Genomic DNA, 27883 nt, shown 5'->3' with positions numbered 1-27883 from the left:
AGCAATTTCTTTCTGAGGTGTGGATGCCTAGCTTCCCAGCGCCACGCCCTCTTGGGCAGGTTCAGGGCCACTGAGTAGTCCAGGTGAGGCAGGTTAGCAGGGACTGAGGCTGCGGAACCTCTGCTTTTCCCTCTGGAAGCCACCGAACTCGGCTCTGCCCCTCTCAGCGTTCCTAACCCTGGAAGGCGTGTTCTGGGTTCCAGCCGAGCACTGGGCATGCTCGCAAGTCAAGACAGGCTTGGGTCGTCCGCAGGACGCGCCGGCTTGCGATTTTCCCGTGTGCAGGGACCCGGGTGCAGCTGCGGTGCGTCAGGTTTCGCAGAGCCGAATCCTCGGTGCGTGCAGGCAGGGAACCGAGCCACTCCTGGCCAACCCCAGAGCGGAACTGAACTCTGCACCGCCGGGGGTTTGCGCACTCAGTGTCTGGTCTTGGAAACGCCCGGTTGGGGTTCTCTCTGCAGACAAAGGGGTGCACGTGCCCCTAACGCCCCTATCTCGCAGGCGTGAACCCCTCCCCGGTCCTATTCTCCGCAGCCCCAGCAGCTACAGCCCCAGCGCCACCACCCAGCCCCGGCGGCCGCGGCCTGTGCGCGCACTCGGGGCCCGGGGATTGGCTCGCACTCCCCATTCGGGGCTGCGCTGGCTGGCTGGCGGGCGGTGAGCGGCGCTCCGTGTGTGTATGTTTGTGTGTGTTGGGGCGGGGGGGGGGCGGTGCGCGCGCGCGTGCGTGTGTGCATGTGTGTGCGTGTGTGTCTGTGCGGCGCGCGGGCGGGCGCGTGTGTGCGCGCGAGGACTCGCGTGCAGGAGCCACTGGGTGTGCGTGCGTGTGTTATGGGTTTGATTCCAGAGCAGGTTGCACATTGGTCCTGGGTGGCTCGCAGGCTCAGGTCGTGCTTGGGCGTCCTCCTCCTAATCGTTTCCGAAGTAGCAGCACCAGCAGCGCAGCAGCAGCAGCCGAGGCGGCGGCGGCAGCGGCAGCAGCAGCTCAGCTGCACAGCGAGCAGAACTGTGCAGAAGCGAGCACCGTTTGGGGAGTCCGGGGGGCGGGTAAGAGGGAGGAGGGGGAAAACCTGTCTTGGTCTTTGGGATTATTTTTCCCCTTCTTTCCCTCTTTCTTGAGGGTGTGTGTTGCCCCCTCGAAGTGAAGGAATTTCGCTCCAAAGCGAGCTGGGACCGAAGACTCTAGGCTAAGTTATCTCTCTATGTAGATGGTGTCAGGGAGCGAAGCTACTGACCGAGCCGCTGGTAAATGTTTTTCACTTCTTACTCTTTAATGCTAAAGGCTTTTTCCCCCCCTTTTCTTTCTTTCTTGTTTCCTTTCTGTTGCTCCTCATTCCGCAATCGCTCCTGAATCAGCTGCAGTTCTCTTTCTCTCTCCTTGCGTTTGTGCAGTTTGCAACTTGTTTCGTGGTTTTCTATGTATTTCTTTCTTTTTTTTTTCTCCTTCATCCTCAGATGAATGCTGGAACATTTAAAATCGGCACTTCGGGAGGTCATCATTAGTTGCATGAGTTTCAAGGGGGAGGGGAAAGATTGGTAGAGCAGACTGTTATTTCTCTGCAGAAGGACTGCCGGTTTCTCTCTAATGTTCATCGCAATTATAGGGATTTTTTTTTTTAGGATGCATTTTAACGTTGCATTGATGTTTAAGGTTATCCTTCTCCAGGATTACAATGCATTTTGACTCAGTTTTGACAGCATGACAGATGCCAGTGATTCCAGAACTACTGTATGATACATGCTGGCTAAAATATTCAAAATTGGGGGCATAATCATTTGCATTCCAAAAGAGAATTTCTTAAAAATGCCGTTTTGCATCACATTGGTGCAGATTTGCAGGAGGCAATGTAATTGACACCACTACTTAATGTTGCTTGCAAAGATAATAAACATATAAATGGTTTAGTGCATCACATTCTGTCCTATTCTCCAGTGATTGAGCTATTGCTAAATTTACTTAATAATAAATTTAGGGCTATGGAGAAGAAGAGAGATTGCTGGTATTGTTTTATTCAAAATTGTGAGATGTGTACAGCAATTTCTAACGCCAAGCCAGCCTTCTCTTAGATCTTACTTGAAGTGGCATCTTGTCAATTGGGGAGGGGAAGGGCAGTATCTGCCATACACATGGAATAAAATTATTTAAAATAGCCAGCATAATGTATGCAAATTGAACTCTAACTCTTTTCTTAAAAATAGAACTGACTCTGTAACTCTTGCTTCCAGGATCTGTTTTAAATATTATTTAAAAATTAATACACAACAGTTCTTTAATGTATTTATATCATTTAAGTTCTTTGAAGGGCTCCTAGCAGTTACCATGTTTCATTTGTTTTGCTCTTCCCCCCCCCCCAAGTTTTCAGTTCCAGTTCAGTAGAAAAACTGAAGGGTCAGTAAGTAAAGGCAAATCAGCAATTTAAAAAGAAATCAGTTTATAGTTGTAAAATTTCTGCTAAGCTATGGGAAAATGAGCTCCAATAATGGCAGCATAAATGTAGGAAGGAAAGTCTGGGATAGAGCAGGTTGAATTTTCAATTTGTGTATTATTATCTTGAGTTCTGAACTCTAGACTCAGATGAGGCTGTCCAGCTCAGGGATACTCTGAGGTACATAGATTTTATAGAGGGAAAGTATTGTTATTTAAGGAAGCCTGTTTCTGCTTTGTGGTTGCCACTGCATGGAACAGCAGGTTACCTATGCACAAAGAGTATGTTTGCAATGATACTGTTAAACTTTGTCTTCATGTAAACTTAACTGATGTTGGAGGAACAGCATAAAACAGTGCATGCAGCCTGTACAGGACTGAAGAACAAAACAAACTGTAAATTAACTCAACTAGTCAGACCCTCTTTTTTATAGAGGAAAGCCTACTCCAAGACTCCATGCAATTCACCTGTTCTGGGTCGCCTGTGTTGACAAAAGCTTTTCTTGAAATTGTGGACAGAATTCCCGAGATCTAAAGCTTATTTCTTCTTTTGTAGTTTGCAGTTGGTAATAAGGCATTTTATTTAGAATGAAAGCTCAGCTTACTCCTAGGTCCCTTGAGATGGCAAAATTGCTATTTTAAAATATTTTCATGGACCTGTGCTTGCATTTACCATTTTGATCAAGTTTTTGGGGGGAAAAACTCAACTTCCATTAATTAGGATCACAGTAATCTTTGAGTGAAGCATCTGTTTTGGGTACTAAAGAAAAATGAGTATGTACAGTAAGCTACGATCCTGAGAACCCAAGTCTTCTAAAGCATCATGATTTTCTCATTCTAGGACCAAAACCAGAAAGCAATATACCCCATGTTGAACAGCTGCATTGTTTCTCTGGCATAGTCTACACACATGGGCACAAACAGCTAACTGACCAGGCTAAGGACTCATTTTATGTGGCCTATGGAGCAAGAATTCTAATTGTTATGTAATATATTCAGAGTGTGAATTTACTTAGGAAACATCACAATTAGCTTCACTTTCAGCATCTTCACTAGAGTACATCGATTTAAAGAACATACTCTTTCCTGCTGAGGTTGGTTTTTACCCACCCACCCCTCTTTCTACTTCTAGTTTCCTGGCAATTTCTAAAAAGCTCCGAGAATTTATGTTAAAATATTATACGTATCTACCTTTCGGGTGTAATGCCTGGTTAGATGACTATTCAATCAGTGGGATTTGTGATTACTCTTATATGGTTCCGTGTGGCATAGTGTTTGTGGCCTGTTGGTAGTTTTATTATTATTGTTATTATTAAGTTTCCATTGAATCTTAACTAAGCTCATTTTAATTTTCTGTGCCTGATGCTGATCTCAGGTTACGTAGCAAAGTAATTCTATATTTTTGCTGTGTTTGTTGATAAATGAGTTAGTTTACTTTCAGTTGGTGCTTCTGTTGAATTTCAGCATTTCCAAAAGCATGGTATCCAACATCATGGGGAGAAGGTAACTTATTTTGGGGGAGAAGTCTATATAGAAAGAGACCTTTGGCTCATGGAACTTGATAGTCACATTTGCCTGTATTATTAGGATTCCTATCTTCATTTTGATGAGAGTGGAGGTTTCTCTGCGTGTATGAGGTGTTTATTATGCTACAGCTACTGAATGTTCCTAAAAGTAATTGCTGTTTTTTCATTGTGTAATTGAAAGGAACTTTGAACTACTTGTGTGTTTTTAAGGAAAACCTGTATTGGCAAGCTTTTCCTTTGTTTCCTATTCTATGTAGACTAATTGTGAGAAGTGATTTTTGGTGAAATATGGTCAAGGTCATTGGCAAGGGCCTTTTTATCCCTCCCCACTTCAGAACTCAAACTTCAATTGAAAAGTCAGATTTAAAGAGAGAGAACTCACTTGAAGCTACTATCTCAAAGGAGCTATGTGAAAAGTATATGTTTTGTCTCTCATTACTTTGTGTAAAGCAAAAGTTTTGTTTCTTGAATTACTGGATCTCAGTAGAGCTGATACTCTCACAGTCAGAAACCATCCATTCTGCTCTCACAGTGCAATACAACAGATTCACAACCTTCAGGGGAGATGACAAGAACATTTTTTTTTTTCAGGGAGCTAGGGGGTAGGTGGGTGTCTTTTGATATGTTCTAAATGGAAAAGGACATAGCAACATTTCATAAAATGTGATATAGTGTCTAATTAGATAACTCTTTTGAAATTGTGAAACCCACAGAAATTTTATAAGTCTTATGTGATGAGGGCAAATAGTAGCTTTGTCAAAGTATTTCTTTGCACTACTGGTTTCTATTTTGCTTTATAAAAGGAACATTCACTTTGTTCAAGACTTTGTTCTACTGGTAACATTTTTTTGTTGTTGTTGTTGTTAATTTGGGTTGTTTTCTCTACCTAGCAAAGATGAAGCACTACTTAGCATAATGATTTTGGCTGTGTTAAGAGTATCCTGCTTTTATTTCTGAAAGATTTCACAAAGTTGAAGTATAAAATTTTTTTTCTGAAATTCATGTTGCTTACTGTCCCAGTTGACTTACTATATTGTATACTACAATGTGATTTTGAACTTGAAATATTGCAGCCTTTTTTATGAATTCATAATGACAAAAAATGAAGCACCTTGGGAAATAGTTTGCACATAAAGTTCCTTCATTTTTGCTGTAAGACTTTAATTGGCCCACCTCTCCTAAGTGTAAGATTATGAGCCTTTTAGACAAAAGGAATTATCAGGGAAAAAGTACAGTTGTGTGCTTTTTGGCTGCTGTGTGAGTAAAAAGAGAGCAGATGTTTCAACTCTTTTCATGTAAGTTTAGTGAATTGAAATAGAGACTAAATAATACAGTTGATATGTTAAAAAAGAATGTTGTTTTCCCCAGTAAAGATCTCCCCCCATCCTGCCCTGCCCCGGACAGTATGAATTGATCTTTGATGCTGATGGAACAATTGCCTGCTTCCCTCATCTCATCACTACTCTGTGGCTCCCAGCAGAATATTGGTGATGGGTGTTATCGATACCGCATCTATCTAGGGAAAAGCATGAGTGTTTGGTTTGGGAGGGCAGACACGATTTCTTTAAAAGTTTCAACTTCTCAGGTCTTGGCTGCAATTCGTTTGGAGGAGGCTTTGCTCTCCTTGTTGTTTATGTAGATCGCCTATGAAAACTTCCAGGGCTCCTCCTTTTGCTAATGTGGTTCTGCCATAGGTTATTGTAAATACAAATATGACGCCGGATGTCTCAGTTTGGTTGTTCTTATCATTGTGTTAGTTGGTGATTTCTGAAATGCTATGCAGCTCTATCAAAGTTTGGAACTCGGCTTTCCAGAAGACAGTCTGTTTAATTGTGCTGATGACTAAATTATTTAGCTACAGGCTCAAGCCTGTTTTAAAAATATTAGAAATTTTGTATGATCCATTTCTGTTAATATGGCCTTGGTGAACTACTTATTTTTAAGTTATATAAAAGGCAGTTATGGACCCTGTGAAATAAAGGACTTTATGAATTTGGTTAAAAGAATAAGTCATTTATTTTGTTTATTTAGGTTCCCCAGTCTTCAATTTAGGAGGCAAAGGCTAATGTTGGAGACTTTAATTCATATGATGAAGCTCAAACTGATACTAACAATAACATACTGATTTAAAATCTTTAGAGAGGACAATTCTACAGAGGATTCTTTTGGAAAAGCTTATGTTTAAATGTCATTTTTATTATTGCTTAGGATTTAACTGATACTCAATGTTTTGACATTTCTCCTACTTTAATTACAGGAATAAGGGTATATGTGTAGGAAAGAAATAGATCATCAAATAGAAATTATTTTGGCAAAGGTTAAAAAAATCTCATAACATAAAATAACCATTTCACAAAATTGTATAAGCCTCTTGCTATATTTGTAACATGTTTTTAAAAAACTGCCACTTCAAAATTTTGAATGTTAGAAAGAGTCAAGTTATATTCCTCGATTATTTCTAAGAAATGAAACTAAACTATTAGAGAAAATGGCTATGTCCATGCAGGTGGCTAGTTCAAACAGTAAATATCTACGTAGCTAAAATCATAGTTATTATTAGAGAACTCATTGTAAGAGACTTTGTGCTCTTAGCTGTGATAATGTTTCTAAACCATTCCAAATGTAAGAGTATATGGTTATGTACTACACATTTCAGTAGATATTGCTTAGCAAGAACATAGGCAAATTAAAGCTGCAGGAATGTATATTTTCATCTTTTAGTCTTTTTTTTTTTCCCTTTAAGTAAGCCATTTTTGGATTCCCAAGCCAGGTCAGGTACTGTGCTCAGCTAAGAGCTAAATCTTATGGTAAGAGTAATTTGATGCCAACAGGATGTCTAAGAAAGTAAATGGAAATAGGGGAGGCTGCTTGTTTTAAATGGCAAGGTAAAACTTTGCTCCTTGTGTCACTCAGGAATATATTCGAAAGGTGATTTAATTTAATTTTGCCTTAGGATTTCTTCAGGCAATAATTGTATACAAATATCTGCTCATTCTCCACCTTCTAGTTTGGCCAGCTCATTTTTACTCATGTAGTCTGGTGTGATAGGACACCTGGAATTGGAGACCCAAGTTGAAGTTTGGCATTATCTGCGTGGATTAATGGAAGCACGGGAAGGGCAGTGTAAATGGTGGGAAGAGAATGCAGACCAGAGGGAAATGTATTCTATAGGTGGCTACTATTTTCTTCTGGTAATAATTATGCCGCCGGTTTTATTTTTAGCCTCACCTAACTTCTTGAGAAGACACAAACTGCTTCTCTATATTTTAACCCTAGGAATAATAATGTAATTATTACAAAAACATTTCACAGTGGTTAGGACTCTGCAATTTGTGTGACCCAGCATCTAATTTTTTTCCTCTCTAATCCTGTTTATATATCCCCACACATAATCAGACTCAGTCAGATGAAACCAATTACTAAGCGGGAAAAAATCAAATTTATTTATTATATTTATTGGATGTGTCTGTTGCTTAATTATCCATTGGCAAATTTACATGTGGCCACAGAGAGGGCTGTGGATGAGTGTGGAAAAATGATCAATCATCACTTCTCACAGTCCACAGGAGGCTGCCAGGAAAACAAGAAAAAACAAACAACGAGAACATAAAAACCTATCCTTTCTCATTGCTATCAATGCGGGGAACTAAAAACTGGAAAGTAAGCATCACCCCAAAAATGTGTTTGTCATAGGAAATGTGTTTGACATAGGAAAACTCTGGAAACCGTTGGTAGTTATCACTGTCAGACATTTTCCCAACAACTTGATGATAATGTCAGGAAGAAAAGTAGGAAGTTCTATAACACTTTGAAACAAATAATGATTTAGCTGTTCAAAGGTGTGTGTTGGAAAACTGGCTTGAATGGTTCTACAAGCCCACCCCTTGGCTGTGTCAAGGACCGTGGGAATCTGGGGAAGTATGGTGAGTTGGGATCGGGTAAGGTGACAGGCCAGGTGGTATTGGCCAGGTTATTGACCAGTACGTGTAACTAGTGAGCACATGCTAAGACAGCAGCAAATTAAAATAGATTTTGTCTTTGGCCTTTGATGGTAAAGACACACACAGACTTTTATTTTGATCTCGTGTGTTTTTGTTTAAAAAAATTCCTTCCCTCAAGCCAAAATGGTTTTCTTCTCTTTTTTTAAGCCCCCCTCTAAGTTTAAGGGGACCGATCTTCACAGTTTATTTCTTTTTCCCCACCTGTTCTCATCATACATTTTTGGTTTATCATTTTGGAAGTAGCTTTTCAAAGCAGGTAACAAGTGAAATAGGCATCATTTCAAGTAAATGTGACAAGGCTAAATTGTTAACAGAAGCATCATTTTATTTCTGTAATTCTTAATTCTGTAATCTGTAGTTCCAGGGATCACTAAATTTTTATAAGTCTGTTCTATCCACACCCTCAACGTAGAATGTGTATATGAACTTCAGGGAGGAAAATAAACCACTTTTGAACTTGAGGCATTTGGAGATTCTGTGCAAGGAGACACTGAATGAAATGTGTTTTAAGAATTACATCATGCCATTAATGCGTCATTTAAAAAAGTCAGTGGATAAATTATGATTTATTGCTAATTACCATTTATTTGGGGATGCTTCTGTTGAAGAAGCTATGTAAGCATTGTAGATTATGCTTTTGTTACGTTTGGCTGCAGAGAAATTAAAATGGCAACATGAATCTTGAGAATTGGGAGGGGGAGGTGGTTTCATACCTGTTGACTTAGCAAGAAAATATTAAAGATGCGCTAAATTTTGCATTTATTCTAATCTATGTTTTAAAAGTTATTGTGTAATAGATTTATTACAGAGTAAAAGTTGCTCTCAGCTGGATTTGCTGCAGAAGCCAAACAGTAGCTAGATCGGGAGCCTGAACTCCACTTCCTACAACAGTGATTTTTCACTAAGCTGTTCCCTGAGGCCACTCTAGGTAAATGAGGGGAGCACTTCTTTTTATATGATTTGTGTATGTTCCCATAGATTGTGAAGTCAGTTCCTGGGCAATTTTCAAGTTAAAATTGTGTTACGCCTACCCTGAAGGTTGTCATTTCTTGGTTTTTCTCTTGTCAGTCAATTTATAAGTGTTTATTAATCCCCCATGGGGTGTACACAGAGTCGTACACAGTTTGGGTGTTGTGTGTGTGTATGATTGATCTCTGGTCTAGAAGCTTACAGTCTATAGGCTAAAGCACCGTGATGTGTGCATGCGTGTGTGTGTGTGTGTGTGTGTGTGTGTATCAAATAATATTTTAATTGCAGAAGTTAGTGGTTTTCTTGGTTTTTCTTTTGTTTGTTTGATTTGATTTTGTTTTGTTTTGAATTGCTTTGCCCTGGAACTCCAAATGTATTTACTCTGAGGGAAGCATAGCTGCAGGCGAGGTCAGGGATAGAACTTTCCAGCTTTCTTTTCTTTCTTTTTTATTTTTTCATTCAGATGTCTAATAACAGACGTGTTTAAATAAAGAGTAAAGCCAGAGGGTGAGTATTAAATTGTGGATCTTTGCCATGAGCAATCAGATCATGGTTAACATGGAGGATGGAGAGTGAGGGCAAATTCTGATGCTGGTTGTTTTTAGGATGTGCCTGTTACCTGTGTCAATTCAATCAGTGGATGGATGAATGACTCCACGCCCCAAAGCTGTCAATTTATATTTTTCACAACCAATGAATCAATTTATGATTTACCTTTCTTTTATGAGGGATTTTTGAAAAATGATAGGAATTGGGAAGGAAAGAAAATTTCCCAGTGTTCCCAAAATGCCACGGATGAAAAATGTTCTCTAAAGGAATATATGAGCCGTTGAACTTGAAAGCATACAGTGAATATGTAGGTTCAGAGAGTTAATTTTCAAAACTTATTCACTCTCTTAAATTCGTCTTTTGTCAATCATTTGTGGGAAGGGTAATATTCTTGAAAAGTACCAGGTGAATAGCTCTGAGAGTAGATGTCATAGGAGGAGTGCACAGAGGCACTGACCCTTTCCCCAGCCCCAGGTAATAGCTTCCTGGATTTGAGGCAGTCAGCTCTGACTTTTGATATCATTGGTCAGGCTCTTGATTAATGCTCATTTTTACTGAGGGTTTTCAAGATGTGCGTGACTCATCTCCAGCAAATCATAGATAAACCATCAAAATTTCTTTTCCATCTTCTGTTCCTTGTTGATCTGAATCAGAAAAGCAATGGTTGAGAAAAATAGGAAGGGTCTTCATTGATGTGTTCCTCATTTAAACTTTGATTCTTGGCTCTTTTCCTGTTGGGTACCTGAATTTCCAAGGATTTATGAGATCCACTTACCATGTGCTGCCGGGGTCCTCCTGGATGGGAAGTTTCCTAGTCTCTGTGAAAATGGAATGTTCTTTACAACTCACAATATTGCAAGCATTCTTAATTTATTTTCCAACTGTTTATAAAATTAACCCAACATAGAATAAAAGCACAATCTGAATTTTTATTTTTGATTGTGGGATCCGGTTATGTTCTTGCTTATAATCTACACAGACTAATTCCGGCTAATGTAAACAGTAAAGGACTGTGTTAGGAGGACATTGGGGATTATGGAATCACCAGGAACGATGTGGAACCTGGCACTTCTGCTTCTGCCACTGCATATTGGGTGCCCAGCTGGAGCCCTCCACACCCCCTCACTGGCCTCTGCCTCTGCCATTACTCTCAACCAGCACTGCTGCCCTGGACAGGGGACTGTTTGTCCCAGGTCTGGAAGGAACCCCCATCCTGTCTTCTGGGGGTCCCTGGCTCACATTTCCAAGTTCTGGGCTGGTGATTCCATTTGACTGGCTGCCTCCTGATAAAGTGTCCATATCCATGTAACTGGAAGTCTGGGAGATCCATAGTCTGGTCTCTCATGAGACAAGAAGATTTCAACTTCCAGTAATATATAAATGGTGGAATTCCCTAAAAAAAAAAAAAAACAAAAACAAAAACAAAAACAAAAACAAAAGCAGGAGGGGGAGCTGTCAACAAAACATATAAATGAAAAGCCTCTAGCAAATATTTACCATTATTCCATGAGTTACCTTAGTGTCTTAAGGGAGGGATAATGATGGCCTCAGTGTATAAACTTGAAAGGCTAGTAGCAGTGAGGACTTTTTTCTTGCTTGAAATCAAATGGAGGACATTTTTGGCTATAAAGGTAGTAAGCACAACACTTCAGATTTTAGCACACACTAATTTCAAATGTTTGTTACGTAGAGTTTATTTTGTTATCTCCAAGTGTCACGTTTAAAAGTTACACGTTTGAATTCCATTCATGCTGAAGTTAACGGTAATTTACTAAAATGAGCTGAAGTTTGCCGATGTATAAATATGTAAAGTTGATAGATGGTCTGAGAAAAAGGTAAATGGGATTTGTTTAAAGTACATGTGGAGAACATCTGGATGTCTATGTAATTGCCTGTAAGCAAATTAATAGGAATTCTGAATAATAGGTCAGACCAACTTTTTCCTTATAATTGGCAAATAATTGTGGCTTGAAAGAAATAAAACCATACCCCACCCAATAATTTAGACTCTCTGAGGTTTAAACAGGTCTTCCTAATGTAATTATGAGTAAACCTAGTGAGGTGTACGACCCATGCAAGTAATTCACATCTCTAGTAAAACTTTTGCATCTAAAGGCTAGTCTTTTATTCTTTAATTCCAAATTAATATATTTATCCTCTCATCACTGTCTCCCAAGGATTTTGAGAATTAATTAGAAACAAAATCACTTTCAGTCCTTGGATGTTACATTCTGTGCTGAAAAAATATGAGATACTGAAATGTTATTAATAATGACAAAGGTTCATCCAATAAAATAATCCGACTGGCTGAATTCTCACATGGTTGGTATTTTCTAATATAAATTACTATAGGATTAGATAGTTAAATATTGAATATTGTCTCATTTAATGCAGTTCCATGAAATATTAATGATAATGATGGTTCTCCAGTTTGGGGAATAGGGAGATTTTTTTTTTCTTTCTAATAGCTTTGGCTGGTAACATAATACATTTTAGAAAAATGGTAATGAAGATATTTAAATGAAAGTGAAGAAGGAAATAAATGGCCACTGAATTGATAGATTTCAAACAGGTCAAATGTCACAAAATTTTTTTTAGTCTTTGGATTAAATAGTTTTCTCTCTATTCTAATGATACCAGTGTGATCACTGTGGATAGCTTTGAGAATTTGTTAGAAGACCAGATTTACCCTATTAGGCCTTAGGAAAGGAGTGCTGTTGATGTTGTTTGGTTGGCATGAGGTGTAAAAGTCTGAAAATTGGATTGGGCTTTGAAGGAGGGCTGGCCGTGCTGAGTGTGACAGTTTGCAATTGGATTGTTCACGAAGTTAAAGAGAAAGAAAGAAAGAGAAAGAAAGAAAGAAAGAAAGAAAGAAAGAAAGAGAAAGAAAGGAAAAGAAAAAAAGAAAAAAAGGAAGGAAGAAATGAAGGAAGGAAGGAAGAAAAAGAAAGAAAGAAAGAAAGAAAGAAAGAAAAGAAAGAAAGAGGAGAGAGGGAAAAGGGATGGTTTGGCTGGGGGGGGAGAATGAAGGAGAGAAAGAAAAACATTGACCAAATAGCCCCACTAGAGAGACAGGCCTGTTTACAGTCGACTCATGAATGGAACAAAAACTTTCAATTAAGATTTTTGTTGTCTTAAGTTTTTGTTTTGATTTTGTTGTTGTTGTTTTGGTGGGGGGTTTTTTGTTGTTTTTTTAAGTATTCCCTGTTTTGACTTTCCTTCGTTGATATTAATTCTGTGCACTTATATCTCAAATTAGGGAACTAAAACTGGATGATAAACAGGGTAAGTGACTATTGTTGAAATATTTTGTCATGAGTACAGAATAAGAACTTATACCAGTGCATCAAATTGGTTTAAATCGGGTGCTTTTTTTGTTTCTTTTCTTTCTTTTTTTTTTTTTTTCCTCTTTTCTCCAGAGGGGAACATTCATGTTTTGTGAGATGATTTTATTTGAAATTGCAGTTATCCTTGTTTCAGACCTAGTAATTTAACAGTTGAAAAAGCTCCCTTTTTTGTTCTGTGTAGCTAATGTATGTGGTGTGAGCGAATACATTTTATTTAAAAAAGTGTTTTGGGGTAGCATTCTTTTAGCAAACTTACTCCTTGATAAAGGAGCTGGCTGTAATTTGCCGAAATGACTGTTTCTTTTTCCTTAGTTGTTAGATAATTGCTTTTTGTATACACTGTGAAAATGTTCATATAGACCAGTGACAAAGCCTAGCAGATGCACTTGCAATTATCTGGAATTTAAGTAAATTTTGCATCTGATACACACAAAGCGAAAGCTTTGTCCAAGCAGGCTCGCATGGTGGCATGCGGATTGCTGTGAATACAATGAGTAGATTTTTAATGAAAACAAATGGGACTATTAGTAAGTCTTGTCTTTTACTTGAAAAGACACCCGCTTTAGGCATGGCTTGAGACATATTCATATTCATGGTTGGTTCAGTTCTAAATATGACCTTTGAAACCCAAAAACTTTTTAAATGTTTAAAACAAAATGTGTAGCTCTGTTTTTATTGGAGTCACATTCATAGTTTTCTGGAAAAAGGATGGTGAAATAAATATTTGTTTCGTATTTTGATGTTATTTTTTTCGGACTGTTAAGGAGAGCATTCACTTATTAAGAATCTAAAGATGTAAAAGGGAATTTCATATTATAAATAAATCATGCTATAGATAAAAGATAATTACAATGTTACTTTAACAACCTCAATTCACAAGGGGAACCATAAGAAAGAATATATAATGGGTCCAAATTCTACTTCATATTGTAAACAAAAGAGATCTAGCCAGAGGAACAGTTTTCTGCAAAAACCTCTTTTCCGAGTTTTGTTTGGGATTAATCCTTTCCACTGTGTTTTTTCTTGTTGTCAGACTTACATAAGTTGGATATTTGAGGGCTTAATCTTTTCCCCGATACTTATTCTCAGAAAATATTAAATGCATGAAGCTTCTTGGATTCTCTTAAAGGCCTTTAGGTCTTTGACGGGGGGAAGGGAGGGGTGTTAAATCATTTTTACTTCCAGTGAGAGGTTACAAATAATTGGTGCAGTGGAATTCTTATTTTATAGTGTGAAGGTGCTCCATGCTATTCCGGCCTTTGAATGAAGCAAATTTCAAAAGTAACTCAGGCAACATAAAGGCGTGCCTATCTTGCTCACTTTCTGCTTTCTTCTCCGTCTAAAATGGAATCTAATAATAACTGGAGATCTTTTCTAATTCTTTTAAGAATCAGAAGCCTCCAGGGGGTCTAGGGGTTGAGTAATTGTTTGATAAAAAAAAAAAGTAGATAAAGTAGATTTGGGAAGAAATTTTTAAGAAAGAAAGGGAGAGCCTGACAGCAGTATTTTAGGCTCCAAATTAGAACAAGACAGATGTGCCCTTACTGGAATATCGTGCCTACAAATTATGCCTCCACCTTAACCACTTTTCAAAAAACAAAACGTGAAACTTCTTGACCAAGTCCTTTTGATAGAATTTCCCAAATGACAGAGCTTACTCAGACGCGTGCTGCCACATTATCTCTGTGTTCTAGAATCTCTCCAGTGCTGTCCATGACCTCCTCACCCACCTCTCCTTTCTCCCACCTCTGCTTACATTTCTTAAACTATCACAGGCTATCTTTAGGCTTGGAGAGAAACCAGGTGCTTTCCTTGGTATTTAAGCAACTTGCTATTTTGAAATTCCCTTAGAGAACTGTGGGCATTTTTATTTCTGTGTCTTGAAGAATCCCTTTCCCTTTGCTGAAGGAGAAGCTGCTTATATAATACCCAGAAGCAGACCCTTGGGAACCACCGAACTATTTTATGGATATTTTGCAGGAAAAGGAATGCAAGTGTTCCTGTGTCATGCATGTCCTCCCATGGGGAGGTCTCAATTTGAGATATTTGCACAATAGCAGATTCTCCGAAGGGTAAATATATACAAATCCATCTTTCAAATTGAGTGGAATCAGTAGGAAGCCGCACCTAGGAGGATGAAAGCCCACTAATCGCTCAGCCCGAAAAAAGATTCTTGAACAGTTCCAGAGCCAGGACCCAACTGTCAGCAGAGCTTGCCAGGGAGACAGATGCTGTGGTTGGAAGACAGTTTTCCTCAGTTAGATATTGTGTTCTTGTAGATGGCCAACCATGACTCATGGGGGAAACCGGAGAGAGAGAGAGAGGAGAAAAGAAGAGTAAATTAATCATTTTATTAATCCCTATTTAGAATTCAGTCATGTAACTGAATGTCAACCTGGTGAACTTTCCATGAAACCAGAAGGGCTGTAAAGACAGTTGCAGGGTTTTAAAGTTATGCCAGGTGATAAAGGCGTCTAACTGAACCTACAGATTAGATAACTGACACCGTTTCAGAAGGATACCTGTAGAAAATAGTAATGTGGGAATTATCTAATAATCCAGGCTCAAAGAGAGCTTGTGAAGGATTGAAAGGACTTGAATCATTTTTCTATGACAGATAAGTTTGTTCTCTGTTCACTCTTTCCGTGTCTGTGTGTGTATTTATGTATCAAAGGTGTGTATGTGAGAGATAATCTTGTCTTCACTGTTCCTCTCTTCCCTTTTCTACCTCTCTCAATACGTATGTGGTGTGCGTGTGTGTGTGTATGTGTATATGTATGTGTACAAATGTCATACCTATGCAGATGTGGTACGCGAAGCCAGATTATTGCTGTACCTTGAAATGCCAGCTTTTGTGTAAATTTAGCATTCATCTCCAGATCTCCTAACTCTCCATCACAAGCAGTTGATGAGATAAAAGCAGACTATCTGTTGTCTGAAGGGCAGGGGAACTCAGTTTTTGTAATTCACGTCTGTAGCCTGTTCGTGAGTTTCCTCCAGGTTCCCAGAAAGGGTTAATATTGTAGGTAATATTCTTCGCTTTCCTCTGTTTTCCCTTTTTATGCTTTCCTTGTTTCCTTTGAAAAGAAACAAGGGTTTGGTACAGTTTCCCCCAACCTCACTTGTTTGGAGCTGAGTACTTTAGGCTCCCTTTGAGCCAAGTTTATTTCATAGATCTACTCTGTAGGTCTCCAAAACTGGAATAAGTTATGTGTTTGAGCGCCTGACAGCAGCCCCTCTGCCACACTTTTGATCTACCATTTTTTTGATAGAGTCCCAGAAGGGCCCCTTTTCAGATCTGCGGGTCCTTCAAGAGTTGGGATGGCAGATCGCCAAAAGGTGTGTGTTTGAGTAAAAAGCAGGCTTTTATTTTTTCCCCCACAACCAGCTATTTGGAGGGTACTCTAGGAACTGAAAATCGCAGCTGTGGAGCCAATTTAGAGAGAGTAATTCACAATTGACTTGTGGAAGAGGGAGCCTGCCTTCTTGAGCCACGGTGCTTGTCTGGCCAATATGGAACTGTCTGAGATGAGGCTCTTCATCCGAGGTTTACGTGTCTTTCACTGTATCTCATGTCAAATCAAGCACTAAGAGACGGACCTGTCAATCTGTAGCGCTCTCTGGAGAACTTTGGGTCTCAAAAGCCCTGGGTCATATTGATCCTTGAGTGAAGGTGGTTGCATTTCTTCTGAGGTTTATCAAAATAATGATGACATTTTTCATTTAACTGTTTCAGACACTTAATTTGTGAATGCACAAAAAGATGAATTATTTTTGTACTTGTGCAGGAGAGGTCTCTGTATTTCATATTGTGTTGTACATAGTATGTGCTTGATAAATACCTGTTGAGTAAAAGCAACGTGGACTTCTTTTCCTTGGAGAATGTGGGAAGAATGTACTATGTGACTTTTTTTTTTTTAAATCATGACCAGCTGAATGAGTTATCTTGGTCTCATGGATATATATTAATATTTTATCATTATATTTTCTTTTATAAATAAGGCAATTGTCACAAAAAACAATAAAGCACATATTGAGGTATTGAACAATAAGTTTGTGGCAGAATTAAGATTAATAGAGTCCTGGATTAGCTGTCCATCAAGTTATTAATATGAAGATACTTTAAATAATTATTTTTACTCTTTATCCTTCATATTAATTAAAAGCTGCTACAATAGTTACTGTGTAGTACTTATAAAAGTAGTAATCTTTTTGGTATGAGAAAATGCATCATTACCACTTTCAGTTTATGCAGGGAAGCCAGTTATATCACATTTTGCTTGGAGTTAGAAAAGAGGTAACAAAATTGGTATGACGTAGGGGTCAGCAAACTATGAACTGTGGGTCAATTTTGACCAAGTACCTGCTTTTATATACCCATAAGCCAAGAATTGTTTTTATATTATCAAATGGTTGAAAAAAATGAAAGTAAATATTATTTAAGGGCATTTAAAATTATATAAAATTAGAATATCTATGTCCATAAGTAAAGTTTTGTTACAACACAGCCATGCCCATTCCATTGCATGTTTTTGGTGACTGCTTTTGTCCTACAACAGTGGTGTTGTTTAGTATGGCCCACAAGCCTAAATATGTACTATTTGTCCCTTCACAGAAAAAAAGTTTGCTCGCCCTTATCTAATGTTGTTTTGTAGTGGTTCAAAGTCAACGCAACAAAACTGGTGCTCTTTTTTATGGGTCTTATATATTATTGGGTTTGACCTGCTTTGGGATTTTTGAGTTTATGGGTTATTGAATCTGTGAGCCAGGGTAAGCTGTTGTGCCTGAATAAAATGGTGCCATTTCTAATGTTAGCTCCTGGTTTTACAGCAGAATAGACTGAATATTTCCCTATGAGATGAGCAAGAGAGGTGTTCAGGGAATGGTACTTTACATTGGAATGAGCAAGAGAGGTGTTCAAGGGATGGTTCTTTACATTGGAATTTGAGCTTTCTGTTCTTTGTTTTTATCATCCTTTTCAGGCCAGTTTAATTAGCTACCTGGTAGCTCTTTTTACATACCTACAGCTGTTATTCCTGACAGATATGTTTTTTATCCCTAAAATTATTGGGGGCATGTGTTACTCGTTTTTATTCACACACATTTGGACCCTACTCCTACCCCCCAAGGTATCTCTGGTCCAGGGAAACCAGATTCACTTCTTATCACTTAAGAAGTATGAATAGAATAGTACTATGATATGTCAGGAATTGTGCCTAGCCCTGGAAATTAGAAAAATGAAAGAAAGAAAAATCTTTCTCACCATGCCATCAAAGACCTGGCAATAGTAATAAGCAGACACAAAAATCATTTTGGTGTGAGATGTTAAATAAATTACATAATTACTATTAAGAATAAAAATAGATGCTATTTATTGATCAGATGCTCAAAGCACTTTACATATATCATATCATGAAATCTTCAAAAGAGTCCCATTCTTTGTAAAAGAAGAAAACTGAGGCAAAGAGATTTTATAGTTCCACCTGAATACTTCAGTGATGGAGCAGAAATTGGAGTCCAGGGCATGTTACTCCAGACTCACTACTCTCCCTGAAGTACAAACGGCATGTTTTATATGCACAGTGTACTATGGACATGCCATAAATGGATGCCTTTTTGTTTTATATAAAATATAATGAATGAGTCAGAATGAGTAAGGCAGGAAAATGGAGGCAAAACGAAGGCACACCAGATATCACATACTGAGGTGTAGAGCCCAGAGGGAGAGTCATGGATTAGGGAGAAACAGATGTCTTCATTCACTTGATCTGAAGCAGAGCATTAGTGAAGGAGAGTGCTAGAAACTGTAGGAGTCAGATGACTCATGAGTCATTGATTTACCTAGCAAACACTTATTGAGATTATGCTGAGTACCAGGCACTTATTTCAGCACCAAGGTGGTAAACGGACATGCTGTTTATGATCTATTGCGATAAGAGAGACAAAAAATAAGTAAACAAATAAAAGTCAAAATAATTTCAGGAAATGATAAGGACTTGGAAGACAAGAGGGAGTGTGATTTATGTACATAAATGTACGTCTATATGCACACATGCAGAGAGCAGGCTTCTCTGAAGGTATGGTATTTGAGCTGAGACCACCCTCGCATGAAAAAGCCACGCACTGGGAGAGGTGTGGGACTCTTTCAGGCCAAAGGCATAGTAAATGCCAAGGCCCCAAGATAGGAATGAAAGGGGAGTGTTGGCAGGATGGAGAAAAGACCAGATGTGGTTTCAGGGAGGTTAAGGAGGAAGAGTGTGATCCATGGTGAGATCAGGAAGACGGTCAGTGACTAGACTGTGAAGGATTCTGTAGCCACAGTGAGGACTCTTCAGACTGAATTTTATTCTCAGTGAAATAAGAATTTATTGGACGATTTTAAACAGAGTGATGTGATAATATTAATATATTTTTTAAAAGATCACCCTTCCTGAGAGTTACTGTATCTAAATTATGCCTCAATGCATCTGACTTGAAGATAATAGCTATCAGACTTGTAGCTCCAATGATTAGTTTATAGGAAAGAGAAGGAGAGAGGAATATGTTTAAATGGACACTACAGAGATATAATCAGCACAATTCTAACTATGTCCTGAAACTCCATTTTCCAGACAGGCAATGATGAACTCAGGTGAAAGTGGTGTTGATAGTAAGACGCAAATAGATATGGGATGTGTTTCTGAGGTAGAGTTGACAGCTTTTGCTGTTGTGTTGGGTGCAAAAAGCAAAGAAATGATAAGAACCAAGGATGAGATGATCTGTAGGGTTCTGGTTAGAACATTAGAGTAAGTGGTGACACCATTTCCTGAAAAATAACATCTTTTGGGGGGCAACAACTAAAACCACACCTAAAAGTAATGGGGATCCACCAAAGGCAGATTGACTGGTGGCAGAATTAAGAATAAATTAGCAGATTGAAGCTTGGGGTCAGGGGGTCTGAGGTGGAAGCCCATGTGGTGATTCTGGTAAGCAATGCTGAGTGCATCGATTCAAATGATAGAAGTCAGAATGGAGAGAGGCAAGAGATCTAGAGCATATTTAGGAAGAGGAATCCACGTGACTTAATTGGACGTAGGAAGGAAGGAAGGGGAAAGGACCCTGTAGTGAGTTCAGGTTGATGGTGAGCAGTTTTAATTAGGGCAAAACAAGTTTTGTAGGAAAAAGTTAGAAGCCCAATTTTAGTCACCTGATTTTGAGATGCCTTTAATAGTGATGTCCTTAATGGTTAGATGTATAAGTCTGAAGCAAGGGAGAAATATGGACAAGAACACTTTGGTCATGTCAGCGCAAGCAAACTTTCCCAGGTACTTAAAAGAGGAAGAGAGAAAAGGGTTGGGGAGGGAGTGTTTGGGAAGCGCCAGTATTTCCAGCATAGGCTGAGGAAGATGGAGTGTGGGGAAAGATTGAAGAGTGATCAGAGAGCAGGACCCAGTGAAAATAACATACACTGAGGCAGGAATGGTTTCAAGAAACAGGACACTGCAATCAGGGTCATGCAATCTGGGGGGTGGGGTGTGTGTGTAAGACTTGGATTGGAAAGTATCATTGGATTTAGTCATGAAGAAGCAGTTGTTAAATTTTAGTAAAATCATAGTCAGTGGAAGGCAAGGCTACATTGAGTCAGTCAGTTAATGGGACTTCAGAAAATGGGAACAGTGATACCTAATACAGCCAAAAATTAAGCGAAACCAAATAGAGATCAGGAAAATCAGAAAGAAAGGAAACATTTCTATCAAATATCAAGTGGTAGATGCCCAAACCTATTTGAATTGTTAGAAGTTTCCTCTATCACCATTAATAATCAGGAAATTTACTAAAATATGCTCTATGGTATTGGACTGTTCATATGAAGATTTTATGTTGTAAATCACATTTACAAGTTGATAATTGGGAACATATTTGAGAGCAATCTGCAGCCAGACCTTTATAATACAAAAATTAATCTCTAACTACGAAATTCATTTGTGTATTTGTTGCTTAAAGAAAAGCCCACCAAAAAATATAGAGGGTAAAAGATTCTCTTTGCCAAAAATAATAGATGTTTGGGCCATGTTATAGACTTTTTGAGTTTATCATTATGTATTTGATCTGCTTAGAAGCCACTTGCTTAATACAATGGGGGAAATAGATTGGAAAATTTAAAACAGGGTATTTTTATACACAGAGATATACCAATACCTTATACAGAGCTGGTTTTTGGAAGGAATAAATGGTGAAATTATAAATGCTAATGTATAAATAAATGATTATGTATATAGATAAGCTTATTGAAACTCTTAGCTTTCTTCATAGAAATTTATTCTTTCCAAAATTTAATTAGGTGTTTTTAAAAGATTTTATCATTTACTCACATAAAGGTTCTCTAATCTGCAGACCTGCTTGAGGAAAAGTTGATCATGGTGTTCATTAAAATTTTATTTGTGCTATTGCTGTTATTTCCTGGATTTCTACTTTGCTTGGTACAAAATGACAGTTTAGTCCACTAGGCAGTTAGTTAATTGGCTTGTCAAGTGGAGGTTTCGAGATGGAAATGCAGGCTGGTGTGAAAGCTACCTCAGGTTGTTCTGAAATCCAGAAGTTCCACATTTCTAAATGAAGACATTGTTTTGATTTGATGAGAACCTCTCACGTTTTCACTTTATGGGTATACGTTTTCAAGGAAGAAGTTTGGCCTTGTAGTCTTCATACATAAGCCCTGGTTAAATGTACTGAAGTTTGATACTTGGAGAGGAGATCACCTCCTAACACTAACAGCATCACAAGTTACTCTCATTTCCTTGGAGCTTATAGAAAAATCATTCTCAGGGCATTCATATTTCACGTTTCTTTTTCTTCAGAGTGTAGGCAGTAATCTTGGATCTTGAATCCTAATTCTTTCTCTCCAGACCAGTACTGACCTGATTTATGGAGTTGGAGAAGTTATGGCATATATGAGCATCTGACATTATACTTCATTGCATGAAAAGAGCACTGTCCAACACGTGCCGGAAGCGGAATAAAAGAAAATCTGAACAGTAACAATAATGAGAAAAACAAGTTAAATATCCTTTACTTTTGTATAGTCCTTGACTATGAGATTCAATCAAATTTCAGGCTTTTCCAAAGCTGGCTGCAAAAACCTGCCTGTCACATTTTATTTCAAATGTTGCTCCCCGCAGTATCTATGAGAACAGCCCATTGGATCAAAAGAAATCATATTCTATCAGTGGCAGTGATTGTTTTATACAGCAAAGCACAAAGTACAAGCTTGTTGATAGCTGGAATTTGACTACCCTTTTAATTCTCCCTCTTTCTGTCTCTCTCTTTTTAATAGACAAATCTTGCTGGAGTCTGCAAATGCTTATTTTATTTTGCTTTCTCCTGCTCTTGCCTTTTACTATTCAGTGAGTTACTTATGGAAAGAGTTATTTGCTCGTGTTGATTTAATTCATATCATAAAAATTCTTTTTGCACTTATATCAAATTGATTCTATTATTCACAATAATATTTTACCCTTCTTGTAACAGTAAAATGACAAGGGATATTTTTGGACAGACTCTGTAGCTCACATGAGAAAGAACTATGAAAGAACAATCTTTTTCAGAAGAATATCATCCGACTAGCAGAGCCATTTTGGCTCTGTAAATCACTTGGGAGAGCATTTAGTTTAACCTCTTAAATAGGTAAATTTGGGCCAAAAAGCAGTGAAACAACTAGAAAAACATCTGTAAAACTTGTATTGCCTAAATGAAACTAATCATAAAGATAGTAAATCACATGTTAACTCTTAATCTTTAAAATAGAAACTTAACACTATAGTTAAAATCTCCTTTTGAGAAAAGAATTTGAGCTATCATTAAAAAGCAGTGTAGAGTAAAATAAATTATAAGCATTCAGATTTTGTTAATAATCAATGAATAATTATAATTGTCTTTTAATTATTACAGGGAAGAGTTTCTTCTTAAAAAGTAATAGATACTGGAGGTCATTTTGCAATGATATGGATTTATTTTCCCCTTAATTTAAAATTCCCCCACCTAAGAAAATAATTAAATACAATTAATGTATCTAAAATTCTTTCTACTTGGTGACATTTTTTTCATAAAACCCTCTAGGACTCATTTGCAAAGCTGCTTTGAAGTTAATTTCATGCAGATCTTCCTGATTTGTACTTGTAGTGAATTATTGTTAAACTAAAAGAAAAATATCAGAAAAACCCAAATCACCCAAACTTACCATTTATTTCCTCTTTTGTTTAAATTGGTTTACTTTAAACCATGCAAGTGATACTAAGTACTTCAAGTCTCTAATAAATTAAACAGATGTGATAAAATCTTCCAATGAATTAATATAGGGTACAGAAGAACTGCTGTTTAATAATCCAGGTGTCTTCACCCAAGAACACTTATTAAGATACCTATCACCTCATTAAAATGTCCCGACAAATAAAAACCTCTTCTAGAGTGTTCTTTTCCTTTTAAGCTGTAATTTGGATAATTGGGGGAAGGGTATTTTCATTATGCAGATGATTTCAGGTGCTCAAATCAGAGTTGCTTAATTGTCAGCGAATAGGTCAGTTATTATTCCTCATTAATATTTGAGGTTTTAGTTGAAACCACTTCAAGGCACAAATGCCAAGCTTCTGTCTTGTAGCATAATCTAATTCATTGTGACCACCATGTCAGGTTTACTTTAAACTCTCTATAATGTGTATTTGTGATTGACAATCACCGTTTGTTGTGGTTGGTAAGGTAGAACTTGTTTTATATCTTAAAATTATAAGGGCGTTTTGAAGATAAATATAATTTCAGGACAAGACAACCCTGCAAGTGTCTCATTTCTAGGAATAGAAAATTCAGTGAATAAATACTTAGACTGGTAATCTTGGCAGGGAGACCTACATTGTACAAGAGAATGTACAACACTTTAAATAACGTGTATACTTTTTTCAGATGGTTCATTATTAACATGGAGTATGTCTAATGAGCATTTTAGCTTCTTACTTAGAGAATACACTCAACTCTCAGTTATAGGCTTTTGGACTCTCTAGTTTGTGGATTATCTGTAACACAATGTTAATCCCAGCCATGATTCCGAGTCAATTCCTTTGCTCAGGAATTGTAATTCATTTTTAATATTAGCCTTAGGGGTAGAAACATGATTAGAAATGCAGAATAATGCTTTCATTCAAAACCAATTAAAACGACTTCTGGATTCTCCAACATAATGGGTAATTCACAACGCTGTACTTCTCCATTAGGACAGATTGAGTTTGATGTATTGAAAGAAGATTTAAAACTTAGTCACTGAAATACATTTCAAGAAAACATTTAATTCTAGTTTTTTACTGATGAGGAACATACTTAGTTTTGTGTTTCATTTGAAAAATATGAAATTGTTTTGTATCTTGGCAAAAGAAAAGTTCAGTTTTTTTTTGATCTGTTACAAAAATCATGCTTCATATAAACTATACCACGTTTACCTTAAGCTAGCTATCTGTTACCCTTCAATAAAGTTTCACTTTACAGTAGATAGAGAAGCCATCACTTATCGAAGTTATTTATTTGTGGCAGTATTATGTAATCTGGTCCTTTCTTTTTTATTTCAAGCAGGAAAAGGAACAGCTGAGAAGATAGTAAAAGGCATGTTCTCTAACTGTTGTATTCACTAGATCCGTGGGCTTTGCTTTTTAGAGATCTTTGTGTTTAAAACCAAAGAGGGGAAATATTATTACTCTTTGAATAAGTCGATGGCTTACTGTTTTATTATGAGTCGGGACGTTAGTAGGGAAATAAAACTTGATATGTAAAAATATTTTAAATAGTTTTCCAGCTTGCAGTGTGTGTTCATTTTAGGCACTGAGCTACACTGGGTGAACGGGACTCGAGTTGTTGAATGTCAAAGACAACTTTGCTTGTATGAAGGGCATGTGGGAAAGAAGCCCAGCAGATGTACTTTAAAATTAAGTAAAAAGAATTTAGTCAAATCATATTATTTACCTAGACCTCACTTTTGAACTGACCTTTCTTCCCAGCTGTTTTCCTAAGTTGATTGGAATACTGAGTTAGGAAAAATAAATTAATTCGGTCATTCATTTACAAGATTTAAAAGGTCAAGAAAACTTCTACAATGAAAGTCATTAAGAAAAATTTTATCAGGGAATTTTTTTCAAAAAAAAAAAAAAAGAAAAAACCCACAAAGTCTAGAAAGGAATTTGTTTTGGTTTGGTTTCTCTTTTTATTGGAATTCTGTGAGTCTCTTTGCTGCCTCGCTGTCGAGGCAATGCGGTATGGATGGATTCAAGGGCTTTCTTCCGTAGTGTCATTGACTATTTCTGCATGTAGTATGATAAGCTTACAGAAGGATTTCTTGAATGTTGGGAATAGTCTGTTGAGGGTAGGTAACATTTAAAAGATGGAAAGATTTGCCACCTCTCCTTGGGTATCAAGTAGGTGCATTCCATTAGTATGTCAGTCAAGAGAGAACCAGTTTCTGAATGAAACCTGCAAAACATTCTTTAGGAGGACTGTTGATATTTAATAATAATGATAAAAAGTTGCTCTGTTTCCACCATTTTAAACTTTTACAATATGGCTTCCTTGACTTCTGAGAGTGTGGAAGAGAAGATAATCTCTTGCCATGAATAATGTGTACTATACCAAACTTTTAACTTCATGCATGTGTCCAATGTGTTTAATTTTTTAAATGAATGTTCACTTCTTTTGATCTATGTAGATGTACTTATTGATAGCAAATTCTCATTTTTCTAACTGCTGAAGTCTTTAATTGTAGTAGGACATAATAGGCTACAAATACAGCCCTTTAAGCCTAGACTGACTTTCCTCATCCTAAAGGACCTGCAGTTTTGGGGTTCCCTCCAAATTTATTGTCCTTGGAGCCAGACTAGAAGTCCTGAAATTGTACACTCAGATCCCAAATACTCTGAGGCTAGCTAACCAGGTTAATACATTTACCATGATTTTTCTACAACTCTAAGAATGACCAGACACTAGATACTTTTTAGGGAGTTTTTGGTCAGTTCAACAGTAGAAGACAATGTAAATACCCTTTTTATTTGTCAAAATTGCTAGGCAGATGGGAGGTTATTTCTTTATGAGTACCTTTTTTTTTTAAAAAAAGCAAATTGTTTTATCATTTGATTTGGTTTTACTGGAAAATGCTAGGGGTGCCTGGGTGACTTAGTTGGTTGAGTGTTAACTTTTGGTTTTGGCTCAGGTCAAGATCCCATGGGTCCTGAGATCTAGCCCCAGGGTGGGGCTCTGTGCTCAGCAGGAGGTCTGCTTGAAGATTCTTTCCCTATGCCCCTCCCCCTCACTCATGTGCTCTTTCTCTCTCTCTCAAATAAATAAATAAATAAACCTTAAAAAAAGGAAGATACTGAAGCATGACATTCGCTGAAATAAAAACAATGCAGAAAAGTAAAAGAAAAAAAAAGAGACTTTTAAAATCAGTCATATTCCGATAACCTAGGTATAACCACTATTAAAATGTAGATGACATGTGTTCTTCCAGAGAAATACATTCTTATTTACATGTATGTATATGTATACATACAGAAATATAGGTACCTGATATATTTAATTATGTAATAAGAACCATTTATTTATCTGTTTATTTGAGAGGGAGAGAGACAGAGATAGTGAGAGAGATAGCCAGAGAGAGCATAGGCAGGGAAGAGAGGGAGAAGCAGGCTCCCTGCTGAGCGGGAGCCCAACTCTGGGCTCCATCCCAGTATCATGACCTGAGCTGAAGGCAGATCCTTAACTGACTGAGCCACCCAGGTGCCCCAAGAATCATTTACTTATACAGTATAACACGTTCCTTTTTTAAACCTCACATTATATCCTACTTTTTTTAAGCCAGTCAAAATTTTACAAAAACATAATTTAATGCCTATGTAGTCATGATTCTGTTTAATGCATTTTAGTTCATTTACTCATTCTCCTGCTATTGATTCCTTGAGGTTTTATAATTAATGGAGATGCTTGCATTTTGAATATTATTATTGCAGTGCTTTAACATACATATTTCCATTTCTTTCTGCCTTATTCCCCTATTGCCCAGAATGACTGTGTGTGCTTGTCTGTTAATTTCAGGATCACATATGTAGACTTAAGTCCCAAAGGCATTTCTCAGCTTGCAGTTAAAAGGGCAAGCCTATTAACTCTGAGAAAATATTTTAATCTGAGCATTTTCAATTAAAGGAAGAGAGCTTATAGAAGTTAATTTTGATGCGGCATATTTGATCTTTTGCCTTATTTGTCTGTTCTTTTATGGATGCAATGTATGCATAGGCCAAACACAAGTATAAAAGTATGTACACGTAAAAAGTTGCCAGTTCTCTCTGTTCCCCGTTCCTTCAGTCTGCTTCTCCCCCACCATCCCATGGTAGCTTTTACGTTAACATCGTAATGTTTCTCATTTCATACTTTAGTCTTCTATAAATAAATAAATAAGGCTTCCCGCTCCTAAAAAAGAAAATCTGGTGTCTAATCATATAGCACAGTCAACTCTATAGTTAAATGTATGTCTCTAATNGAGAGCTTATAGAAGTTAATTTTGATGCGGCATATTTGATCTTTTGCCTTATTTGTCTGTTCTTTTATGGATGCAATGTATGCATAGGCCAAACACAAGTATAAAAGTATGTACACGTAAAAAGTTGCCAGTTCTCTCTGTTCCCCGTTCCTTCAGTCTGCTTCTCCCCCACCATCCCATGGTAGCTTTTACGTTAACATCGTAATGTTTCTCATTTCATACTTTAGTCTTCTATAAATAAATAAATAAGGCTTCCCGCTCCTAAAAAAGAAAATCTGGTGTCTAATCATATAGCACAGTCAACTCTATAGTTAAATGTATGTCTCTAATTTATTCTTTTTAATAGCACATAATAGCCCTTTGAGTAGCAGGTGAGGTTCGGTCTTTCCATTTTGTGCCCACTGGCTCCTGGTGCACTTTCACTTCCACCAGCCAACATCTGCTTCTCCCTAAAGGTCTTGACTCCAGCTGCCAGAGTCTGTTTTATATCCCCTGGGCGGAGCCCGGAACCCATGACTGACAGGCGC

At 37.6% G+C, this 27883-nt stretch overlaps 1 protein-coding gene across 1 annotated transcript in view; it reads left to right on the top strand.

Moving 5' to 3' along the window:
• The first annotated feature begins 972 nt into the window (after positions 1-972).
• The window catches only part of TENM2 (teneurin transmembrane protein 2), a 1230113-nt gene continuing 1203202 nt past the window's right edge, over positions 973-27883 (top strand). Inside the window, exon 1 of the mRNA XM_034655661.1 lies at positions 973-1245. The gene's annotated coding sequence lies outside the window, so the exon portion shown is untranslated. The remainder of the gene's footprint in view (positions 1246-27883) is intronic.

The sequence above is a fragment of the Ailuropoda melanoleuca genome, chromosome 3, assembly GCF_002007445.2.
Source record: "Ailuropoda melanoleuca isolate Jingjing chromosome 3, ASM200744v2, whole genome shotgun sequence".
NCBI lineage: Eukaryota > Metazoa > Chordata > Mammalia > Carnivora > Ursidae > Ailuropoda > Ailuropoda melanoleuca.
The sequence above is the reverse complement of the archived record's forward strand: the minus strand, read 5'-3'. Positions and strand labels throughout refer to the sequence as shown.